The sequence below is a fragment of the Sceloporus occidentalis genome, unplaced genomic scaffold (assembly GCF_023333645.1).
Source record: "Sceloporus occidentalis isolate IW3139 unplaced genomic scaffold, rSceOcc1.0.p SCAF_117, whole genome shotgun sequence".
NCBI lineage: Eukaryota > Metazoa > Chordata > Lepidosauria > Squamata > Phrynosomatidae > Sceloporus > Sceloporus occidentalis.
In genome coordinates, this window is record NW_028317097.1 from 1,833,602 (window position 1) to 1,845,800 (window position 12,199).

General features: G+C 39.5%; 1 protein-coding gene across 1 annotated transcript in view; it reads right to left on the bottom strand.

Annotated features, from left to right (window-relative positions):
* Positions 1 to 12,199, bottom strand: part of LOC149282403 (sperm-associated antigen 16 protein-like) — a 294,140-nt gene that overhangs the window by 132,487 nt on the left and 149,454 nt on the right. The gene's annotated exons all lie outside the window — the stretch shown is intronic.

The following is a 12,199-nucleotide window of genomic DNA, read 5'->3' on the forward strand; positions in this document are numbered from 1 at the left end:
AAAGGGAGAGATGAGATAAAGAAAAAGGAGAAAGATAATGAGAGATGAAGAAAGGAGAGGCATGGGGAGAAATAATTAGAAGGGGAGAGATAATGAGAAAGAGGAGAGATAATGTGATAGGGATATTATGAGAAAGGGGGAGACAGTGTATGTGTTTTGAAAGTGTTGTATGTCTAAGAGCAAGCTAGTGTGTGGATGCAATCTGGGTGCTGGGGCAAGTCCTGTGGATGAAATCTGGGTGCTGGGCCTAGGTCTATATGTGCAATCAGGGCGCTTGGAAAGTCCTATGTGTGCAATCTGGGTAACAGGGCTAGGCTTTGGGGTGTGCAACCTGTGATCTATACAATTTAGGGTTTCCATGTATTATTTATTTGATTTATACCTTTAATGCTGAGTTTACATGTGATATTTCAGTTGATCTATACCTGAAATCATATGTTTCCAGGTGTTGTTCATTTAATCTATACCTGCAAATACATGGTTTGTATTTCTTATTCAGTTGATCTATACCTCCAATGTTGTGTTTTCTTTTGTTGTTATTGGATCTATACCTGAACAAAGGGGAGGAAAGGAGAGGAGTGGCACAACGAAAGAGGGGACAAATTGCCTCTGGGGTAATGACGCGGGGAGGGGGTTTCACCACAGGGCATCAGGACACCTAAGGCCGGCCCAGGATATAACCTAACAAGGGCTTCTTCGGGATGCCTACTAACTTTAGTCGGCAGCTTTTTATGGCACCAGACAAGAGCAGAGATGAAGTGTGATTTTCATGATCTTTTCCTAGCTGCTTGTGACGTGACCGGCCACATATAACAGACTGTTAAATAGTGATGCACAGTCAAACATAACAGCTGACAGGCAGCTGAAATTGCAGAAAGCATCAGAACTCTGATTTTACATAGACATTGGTGGCTACAGTAAAATCACTATGCGGCTGTGGGACATAGTGTGCTCTGTAACACATTTTTTTTAATTTTTACTCTAGCTCCCCTTTTACAACCAATCAAAAAGTCAATCACAGAAGAAGCTGTCATCATGGACTGGATAGCAACAGTATTTTGACACTGTGTTCATGTTGCTACACTCTCACACCACTGTGAAATAAATGTACATAATTTCTTCCAGGTATTTAAAGTATATTTATCAATATTTTCACAATTTCCTGCTCTTGAGAACAATGGAAATCTGAAAATATATGATCGCTATCATCCTCTTACAATATCTTTTAGCACTTTGATCAAGGCTCTGCGAGACTTTGATCAAAGCCTGTCACGGGCTTCAGATCAGTAGAGAAATCCCAGAATTCAACATGGGAATGTGCCCTCTCATCTACTTCCACACCATAAGAAATTGGATCCAAGCTTGTTAGTGAAAGTGAGTTTTCAAGTACTTTAGGTTATAAGTTCAAGGCTGCTTCAATGTTTGAAGATCAGAAGCCATCATTGGTGTGGCTGACCTGGACCTCTCAACCCCACAACATCTCTATTTAAAGCAATCGGCATATAACATTCTGGCTTCCAACATGGATTCTTAATATGCAACACACTGCCTAGTCTTCTTCCCTGATGATTTTCTCAAAGGTTTTATTTTTTTCCAGGGTAGAGACGGAACATTGCATTAAGAATAAATATCAGCTTCCCTAACATAGTAGTAGACAATTTCTAACAAAAAAGGAGTAAGTTCCCTAAGGAACATTCCAAAAAATTAGCTAAACACATTAGGGGGAGATATATGCATATATAATTCTGGAGGAAAAGGCACTTGTACAGTACCGCAAGGCTTGGTATATCACCAGTAGAGAAAGTACATAGCTTTGTGTGGCCCCCAGATGCAGGAGATTGCTATGTATCAAAGCAAAGACACCTGCTTGCACTTGAGAGACAAACTCCAAGGATGCCAGTGTACTCAACAGAGGGAATCCACCCAGGTGATTAAAATTGTCCCTGGCACTTTAAGGGCAACAGCCAATAAATGATGTTCATGCAGCCATCTGCTGGATACACGTCATGTATGCTACACTTGGCATTTGCCCTATGGGCATCCCAGGCTTTTATCCTATACTACAGAATTCTAGAGAGATTTTATTATATAATAATTTAAAATAAAAAAAATCTACTCAAACTCTTACAGTAAATATACATATAGGTCCAACAGCACCTATTTAACTTTTAGAAACATATGGGTTTTTTTTGTTATTTTTTGATTGGTGTCTAATTTGAATATGGATATTTCTATATGGGCCCAGAGAAAATAGTCCAAAGTTGTTCTTGATTCAGTGGACCAATGTAGAGCGTTGCATACACTTTCAAGACTTCAGAGGTCACTTCTTAAGACTGATTACCTCTTAAGAATGAGCCACTGAGATCTTCAAAACATATATGATGACTGTAATGGGTACTGTAAACCAACATTAGCTGGAGGCTACAGCTTACCTTAATTTTAGAAAGCCCATCTCATGTTGTATACTTGCCATACAGAAAACATCTGAACTAGAAGGGATTTTATCACCGTTGCAATCAAGTTGTTACTTTTAGCACAATCTTACATCTCCACCAAGAGATTCCACCAGTTCTTTGTAGTAGAGTGTGAATTAACAAGGCAACACATGATGCCCTTAGGTTTATATACTTGTGTATAACCCCTTCTAATCTTGGGTCATTCCTATATAGCTGGGTTTTGTGAAATGGATGGATGTGAAAGAAACTGAACAGCGTCAGACATGAATCTGACATATTGTAGACGTCTGCGCATCCAGTTGGCTCAGAGTATGTGACATGCATATGGTTGCTGCTAAATCTTCAATTGCTGGCCTGTAATAGATTTTCCTGACTCAAATGTCATCTTCTCTTGTCACATCCCTAAGCCGCTTATCAGAGAATGCAGTTCACTTTTGATGGAATTACCAGATGAACTTGTAAGATGAATTTTAGGCTCTACCAGATGTCTAAACATTGGCAGTTCAAAAAAGAAAAAAAACAGAAGTAAAAAAATAAGAACATGGAATAAGACTTTAGCCTCTAGCGTTATCACTTCCATACTTAAGTTAGACATGCAGAAGCAAGAATGTACCCTATGTGGGTCTATTTGAGGGGATCATCTTGATACAGAGCAAGACAATATTAACAGATATCAGCAAGGCCTGAAGAGAATCAATACATGTATTAGCGGGTATTAACGTGTCACATGTACCTAAGGACTATGTTCATGTGTGTTCTTTTTGGGTATGCAATGTATCTAGCACAGAACTCGGCACAGTCAAGGTATTTAGTCATAGGTATTTTGTTGAGTTACACCAGAGATGTATGCGTTTGGAAGTATGATTTGTTGATTCTCTTGTAATGTTATATGTGGATATGTTCCCTCCTGCTAGCGTGTACTGGTTTGTCGTCATTTTGGGGTAGAATGGTGGAATGGGATTGTTGTGTTCTTGGAAATATTGCGCAGAGCAGGTAAGTGCTGACAGAGGTCCATGTTGGTACCAGCAGAGCGAATAGATCCAATGATAGCTGAAGCTCCTCTCTTCCCAGAGAGGTTCCCACCTGGGAGGAGGCCTCATAGAACTGCCAGCATTGTGGAATAGACAGGATTTTGTGAGTTATAGCTGAGGAGGAGCTGTGGACAGTGTTTATCTGGGGAGCATGTTATTCCTCACCAGATGTTTTGATGCTCCTTTAGCAATGGTTGTACCTAAATGTCCATAAGCATACATGATGCCAGCAGCCAAACAGGACCCGCACAGAAAAGCATGTGACCAGCTGTTTTTGTTAGACTGTAATTTGTAGCTATTCAAAGACATGAATGTTTAATTATGTATAGAGTTATTTAGCCATGAAAATCAATCATTGCAGAACAGGACTCCCCATCTGTAGAGTGATAAACATAAAACGTGGACAGTATTTTCAAGAACTTAGGGGAACAAAAGAGTTATATATATACCAGGGAAATAAAACCCAGGCTCAGGCTCAAAACTTTGTAAGATCAATGGGTACACCAGCCGGCTTAAGACATTAAAATGCCAGCTTGTTTTATGTGGTGATAAATACACCCTATCATGTCTTTATATTTTATTACAGCTGCTTTATTCCCAGTTAGCCTCACATATGACACGTCTAATCATTCATGTCATGAATATAAACCCAGCTGTATTCCATTAAAAAAAAGACGCCCATAGTTAATGGCATGACATTTTCCTTTTTTTGCAAGAATTGGTATTGAAATAGAACAAAGAAGGTCATTGTTACACATCACAACAGTCTTTTGGGGTACATTATTAATTTTTATGCTTTAAAATACATATAAATTAACAAGCAGAATATGCATCTTGCAACGTAGCTTTTCTAGTGTACAACTGCACAGGTTATAACGGTGAAAGGGGTCTACCTTTCTGGAGATTCTTCTTTTAGGTAATTTTAGGTCTTTTTTTGTCTTATGCTCCCCCCAAACCCAAAATATAGATAGAAAGCTCGTAATAAAATGATGTTATTTTCCTTCCGTACCTGTATGTGTTATATTTGTTAACGTTCTGGTGTCTTTTTTTTATATTGGTAATTCAACTGTTATTTTTCTCCCTCATCTGTAGGCAAGCTACAGATAAAATATAATAATGATAGAGAACCTGGGGAAGGTCTTTTGCGCCCCCTAGTAGCATAAACACTAACACAGACACTTACACACGCACTCACTATAACACACACTAACACTTACACATACACACTTACACATACTCATGCTATCACACATCACACCTCCACAGCTTTACTTTACCTTGAATCTTACCTTCCTTGCCTGTGCACGGTTCAATTACTGTGGGTTCCCATAATGTTGTGTTACATGACCCCACTTGGCCCTTGCCTCCGCTAGTGGCCAGCCCACTCCTGTCGGGAACTCATAAGTGATGATTTATAGTTACGTTGCAAGCTCATATTCCTGTCAAAGTGATTGAAGTGAAGTTTGTGCTTGTGACAAGCTATAACATCAGGGCCAGACAGGCGACGATCAGGTGGCCCTGGCACCTTAAGGCCACCGGTTGGCTGATGGTGTAAGTGCAGCAGACAACAGTATATGTATGGCTGCAAGCTCCCTGTGGCATTTCTAGTGTGACTCTGTTAGCATTTGCCTGGTGTGTCGGATGGCCTGCCCAGGTCTGTATAAAATGTAATTAAAAGAAAAGACAGGTAAGTGACATATGTACCAACCTGTTAAGCAGATTTTTTGCAGCATTAACCTTGGCACCTCTTACTTCAAAAAAGAAGTTGTATATTGTCGAATAAATAAATATATGTTGCAACTCAGACCCAAATAGTTCAAGGCAGCACAGCTGTTTTAATACGTTTGAATGTTGCCCTTTCTACACTTGATAACAGTCCCCGCTAATGGGTAGCAACGTGGGCAGTGTGCGTGCCATTGTTTTATGCATCGCTAGCCTCAGAAATCCTTAAACAGAGTGGAAGGGAGAGCGGTCAAATCTCCCTACCCACAGAAAGAGGAAAGTGGCCTGGAGACCCTGGGGAAACAGTCCTGCACCTGGAGATCCGGGGGCCAAATCTGGACAATTCCCAGCTGTGTTGTTCACACGCATTCTGTACTAATCTATGAGGCCAAAGATTTGGGCAGAAGGTATTACAACCAGAGACAAAGAAACAGGTAGCCAGGGCTCCTATATTTTTTACTCCTATCTCTAAAATAACGTGTCCCTGATTTTAATATAGCCTTAACTATAACACTATATGAAATAAAATAATAAAGCGAAGCAAATCATAATTGCCCAAGGTCAGCTGATATAGAAGATTCATAGGTATGAGGAAAGGCGCAGGAAAGCCAAAATGTCCTTATTCATACAAACTCTAAGGAAACAATGCAGATTCTCTTTCATTTTAAATATATGAGCGCTATTTACAGCTTCTCTCATTATGGGGACCTCAGGCATCAGTAATTCTGCTAATAGTATAATGAGATTATAACTCTCAGTCACTCAATCCAGATGGTTTGAAGTGATTTACACTGTTATATGATTATTTTGAGTATTTATTGGACATGTCAGTATCTGCTTGCCTTCTCGCCATTTTTTCTGTGGGTTTTGTCAGTTCTATGGTAATGCAGGACCTCAAATTTCTTATTCTCAGTCGAGTCATTAGCTTCACACGCCATTCCCCTCCGTGCTAATTGTACCCTACTCCACAGAGAATTGGAGGCATTTCACGTCTGCTGTAAATTAGCTTAAAGACTGCAGTGTGTTCTAAACAAAAGCTTGTTTACAGATCTTACATGGCACTAATGTTAAAACATATATTTTCAATTAAACGGCTATTTTCACACTTTCCTTTTTCCACAACCTGTATGCTGCCCTCGTCTTCACACTGCACATAAAACTATTCCGTTTCCTACTATGCACTCTGTATTACATCCTACTCTTCATTATTCTCACATTACATACTTTTCTCCCTTTCTCATCCCCTTTCTGCCAAATGTACGCATAATTAACAAAACCTATGATAAAAAAGCATGATTCTTTTGTTCTTAAGTGGTTTCATGTAGCTACAGAATTATGATTGCTGCTTCCATAGTAACATTTTGGAACACTGGCTCTAAAAATGAATTCAACCCTGGCACAACAGGAATTTTATAAGTTAAACTTTGATTTGAAAATGATCACTGTGCCCCCAGAAACGTTTCTTTACTAAGTATAGCCTTTTCCAATCACATTCCTTAATTTTTTTTAAAGTAATAATTTGAGCCATGACAGCCATGAGGCATACCCTAAGGGCTAAGGTGTTTCCAGGATTTCTTCCAGGGGGCAAAATATCCTTATCCTCTCTGTCTAGTTAACCTACTCTAAAAAGTCTACTACCGCTCCCTCTCCTGCTGATGGTCCAGGGGGCCTCTAATATACTCTAGGGCATGAGTAAAATAACTACAAATGTACTATTCCTACAAAAGTCATATTAATGACAACACGCCCTGCTTTGCATATGGGAGTAGTGGATGCTGATGACACAGGTGTGGAGTGTGATTTCCCTTCATAAATCAGAAATATGAGAAATGCAAACTAGAAGACTTGTTTTTGCAGTAGAGTAAAAGTAACTAGTCTGTAGCTGTGTGTGCTAAGTATACCAGTCCCACTCATAGGATGGTGGAAGGTATTGGAAGTTCCAGCTCATACACTTCTGGACAGATTGGCCATGCTTGGCTTTATGCTCTCTCTGGCATTACAGTCTAGTACCTATGCCACAGGCTCACCTCAACAGCTTACCAGCTGACTTTAGTTCATAATGTGTAAGATAACAGGATTCCCTGAGAAGTCTGTGCCAAATATGATCAAAGGTTAGCATGAATGACATTGAAAGGGTTAGAATTTACCAAAATAACTGTCCTCTTATCATATGAGGGCATAAAAGAAACACAATTTTATATGTGCTGCGTCTTCAAAGACTACCCAAAGGGTTAGGTACTGATGAGGGTACAGCAGCTAATGCGCCGAAATAGTTCTTCTTTCAGTAAATGTTTAATCAGCTTTGAAGTAAAGCTGTATTGGAGGTAGTTAGAGTTGTGATGAAGTTGATTCTTTCATGCTTCACAGTGTAATAATACAGTATGGGCTCTTCTTGATGTCCTCTGCATAATGCCAGGAAAAGACAAGGAGAAGATACCTTTTTTACACCATGATGAATGAGGTTCTGATGGACTGAGTGCCACTTAAATTGAATATACATTTCCTGTCTATATCACTCCTAGATTATATTCCCCATTTTGAAGAAGCAGTCTTTAAAAAAAAATGGGTACACCTAGTACAAAAAAAGATTTGGGTAACAGCCCTGCTACTATGTAAGATCACATCACACAGGGGATAAAAAGTGTTCTCAACATATCAGTGTATTTTTTATATGAAAAGACTGCCAAACAAATGGTGATCTGATATTTAAACTTCCAAACATTGACACTTTAACATGTATAGAATTTGGATTAATTGTAGTTAATCTTCCTATTATTAAACTGACAAATGAAGAATAATAGCCAAAAAAAAGCAGCCTGAACATTATTTCCCAAGCAATTTCTATGCGCAGTGACATTTTTTGCCTTTGCACTTGGGAACAATACAGAAGCAACAGTAATTGAAATTAATGTCTAATATCAATAATACATTTTGTCATTGAACTTCAGAAGGTTAAGTTAACTGCTTCCTATTCTTGGTGGATGTTTTTTCCTGTTTCTTATTGACTATCACTATTCCCCACCTGTTTCGAAATTCGTGTTTTACCCCCATTGTGTCAAAATTTGGCATATTTCAAGTAATATTAAAAGTGCAGTCATTTTAATATAATAAAACATCAAGCATAACATGCGATATCACTTCGAAAAGAGCTTTTCATTTACAGCAAATCTCTTTGGGGTTTTCCTAATCATGCTGAAAGATATAGGTTTAAATGAAAAGAGCAAAAATGGGGGAAATCAATAACAGCGACTTTACCTATGACAGGTCAGATTACTGGTTAGCTGTTTTTTTCTATTTCCCCATGGTAGATGTAACTAAATTAACAGATCTACAAAAATATAGATTTCAAATACAGTTCAGTGGGTAAACACTATGAAATACATAGAGGCATTTGAAAAAACATTATATGGAGTACCTTGCCTGCTTGGAAATGTGCCTATGTGGTCAGATGATTTTCTCAATATTAATTGGTAATCCTGCCTAGGAGGTAACCTAACCTATAACACATTTCAACTTTTGAACAAACTTGGATTAAAATGAATAGAATGTTCTACACTGTTCTAGAGTTTCCGCGTAATCATTCATTTTATCTGAAGACAAGATCTCTGAAGTCCCGAAAGCTTATGTGACTCTACATCAGTTTATATGCTGGCCCAATAAAGGGTATCGCATTTTACTAAATACGCCATCTTCCCTTGTCTGTGCAAGTTAGTACACTACTGACTCTATTTCCTCCATCTTTTATCATTTACCTGTCGCCGACAGGTAATGAAGAGGACGTCCTTATGGTGGTTGGGCTTCATCCAAATGCCCCTTTTGCTTTATGTAAAATATGCTTCTGTCTCATTTAATTTGATATAGAAAATGTTATTTGTATGGATAGTACAAGAAGCCCAGGCTTCCTTACATAACTGCACTGATCGTTGAATTTTTACTAAAATGTCCACATTGTACCACTAGAGATAAAAATATTACACAGAATTAAGCATGTGAGCATGCAAGCCCCAATGACATTGTTTTGCTCTAGAAGATTGCAAAGAGTTTTTTTTGTACTATTTACATGCTCTACTTTACACCTGGTTAACCTGTGTACACCTTCTATATAAAACCAGGCGTAAGAGTAAGCAGCTTCCTTTAGTCTATTGTTCAAACAGATTGCTTAGAATCCATTAAAGCAAAATGGCTCCACATTTACTTCTAGTAATGGAAATGGCCTTAAATAAAAGTACCCCATTAGTATAGCGGGCCATGGTATGCCCACCGACCTGAAACATTCTAGAGTATTAAGGTAAAAGCCTAGCCTGAATGTGCTCTTTGTAACCAGCGGTAAGATCCTTTATGGGACACATGTAATGGTTATGGGGATCACATTGTTAAACCTTCATCTTTTCCTTTACTAGAATAAAAACACAAAAGCTCTTTGGCAAGGATGACATTTTTGAAATGTCTAAGTCCAAGCATCTGAGCAGATCATTAAAGAGTACAGCTCTAAAAAGAAAAAGCATTACTGCCTAGAGAACTATCACCATTATCTAGCGAGGGAGGAATACAATTTGTAGCTTGATTACTATGAACAGCAAAATAACTAAAGAACAAAAAAGATATTGTCAAAGGAAACCTAGTGTCCATCCTTCCCCATTCACTGCCTATTTCGATAATGAGAGACTACGTTTGCAAATGACGTAGCACAGACTTTGATAATCGGCAGACTGCAGATATTTTCAAAGTGAAATGAGTCACAGATGCCTGATCATATCTATTTAGCAATGCTATGTAAACAAGAGTCTGCCGCAGCGAGTAATGTTGGCAAGGAGGCCAAGGGTGCCACATCTCCTCAATTCTGCTCATTCCCTTGCTTGTTTCCCTTGCTGCATTGGGAGAAGGTTTATGGGTTCCACTCCGACGAAGGCTGCCAAGGGGGCAGGGGGTTAATGACCCTGGGCCTCTTTGAATTGATAAGTGGTGGCCTTGGCTTAAATGTCACTCAGTCTTTTGTGGGCTTTACTTGATATCCATCACACAGCAACCTTTGTAGGACCTCAGCTACTTCGACACAATACTAAAAAATACAGAGGTTCTTGACCCTGTCATCCATTCCTAATCCACCTGGCCTGGCATGGAAACAATCTCAACACAAGCACAATCTGCAAAGGAATATGTGTGGCCACCAAATTGCTGCCTATTGGTGACAGAGATTGAAATGTCCTGAATTTTAATGCAATGTATTCAATGACACACTGGTCCATCCGCAGGAGGCATGGGGACCCGCTAGCCCTATGAGAATACGTTTCCCTGCAACTTTGGTAGTTTTCCCACTGGCAGACACCATTCTTGTGTTTATTCCACCCAAGGAAAAGACATTTCCTGATTAATTGTGCACGGCTGCTTTAAACTCATGCCAGTGCATGAATTGGTCTAGAGCGATCCTGGCCAGAAATGGCATATTTGTTGCGGATGAGTTCAGCGTTATCATACTATGAAATGAGCTTCTTGGTGAAATACGACATTCTTTTTCAGCTGCTGAGGACAGAGATTACATTTGGTAAGGCAGTTATTTAGTGGCTATTTCTTATTTACTGTTTATCACAGCCTGTTAGAAAAGAGACAGTTGCCAGCACGGCTGTGATATGCTGATGCACACCTTTGGTATTTTAAAGTTTTATTATGTTTTCTCACAATCTTGCATTTGATGGATGACACTTACAAGCTCCCTTCTCGATGTCTTACTTAGAACTAGAAAAATATGAGAGAAAGGTCACTGTGGACTTGATCCGTTTTAACCTTGGCTGTCAGAAGGTCTGAACAGACTTGCTCTTACTGAAGGTAAAGTTGCGCCATTCCTCGAGGATGAAGAAACCTCTGGGATTCTGGTGAATTGTAACCAATTACTGTAACTCACAATGAAAATTGAATTTTCACATCGCGAATGATAAAAAAAACAAAAAAAAAACATGAACGAGCTATAATAGCTGTAGGTGTAAATGTAAAAAAACAGTCAAGGGCATCTTTATGATTTAAAAAAGACTTCATGCCCTTATTTTATTTTTGTGCATTGAGATATTGTAGACTGGATGGCTAGTGGTGCCCCTTTGCTGTAGACGGCACCCTGGCGTGTCTCACGGCTCCTTGCAAAATTGCAGGACCAGGATGCCACTGGGTTCAATCTTGAACCCAGCTGCCTCAGAGAAATGCAATGGGTCTCCTGCAGCACATGATAAAGAATACAGCGTTTAGGCACGCCTGAACGTGCGCAGCTGCCCTGTATCTGCCAGGGTTCATTCACTAAACTTGTGACACCAGGAGCTTATAAGTAAGAAAAGAACAGCATGTCTCATGGAAACGTTACTGGGATCTATTTTCTGCTCCTGAAATCTTCTCTAGTGTAGTGTTAGTGCTGGCAGACTATAGTATGGATTTTTTTCAGGTAGACAGTAGACTTAATATAGCAATCATGGCCCACGGTGAGATAAGGCTCTACTATGCCAGGAAACAATTGCTGGAAGGCAGTTCCTTCTCAGTGATAGATTGGTATATGCAAAGATCAGACCTCCGCAGGTGCTTTATAATGAATAAGAAAAACAGATGCAAAGATTCTGTTACAGGAACCAGGGTGAATGCCCCCTGGCCATCATTGCCGCCTATCTCTTGCTTATACCTGGCTACAAGGTGGGTAGTCGGTCTGGTCCTCAGAGCTCCTGGTCCTGGTGCTCCTCTGGGAAAAATGTCCATACTACCAAGCACACAACAGAATGCAGAATGACCACTAGCCCACCAACCAGGGTTCATTAACCCTTTAGGGCCTGCGGTTGCCTAATGAGGAAATGCTTTGTTACATGTTCCTTGTGTTTTTTTTCAGCACAAACCAATACAAAAGCATTTCAAGGTGCTGTTCCACCTATTCTGTTGAATATCACATGTTTATAGCTAAGTGGAACATCATTCCTAGTACTGCTGAATGCCCAGAACATTCACATAAAATAATTATTTAAG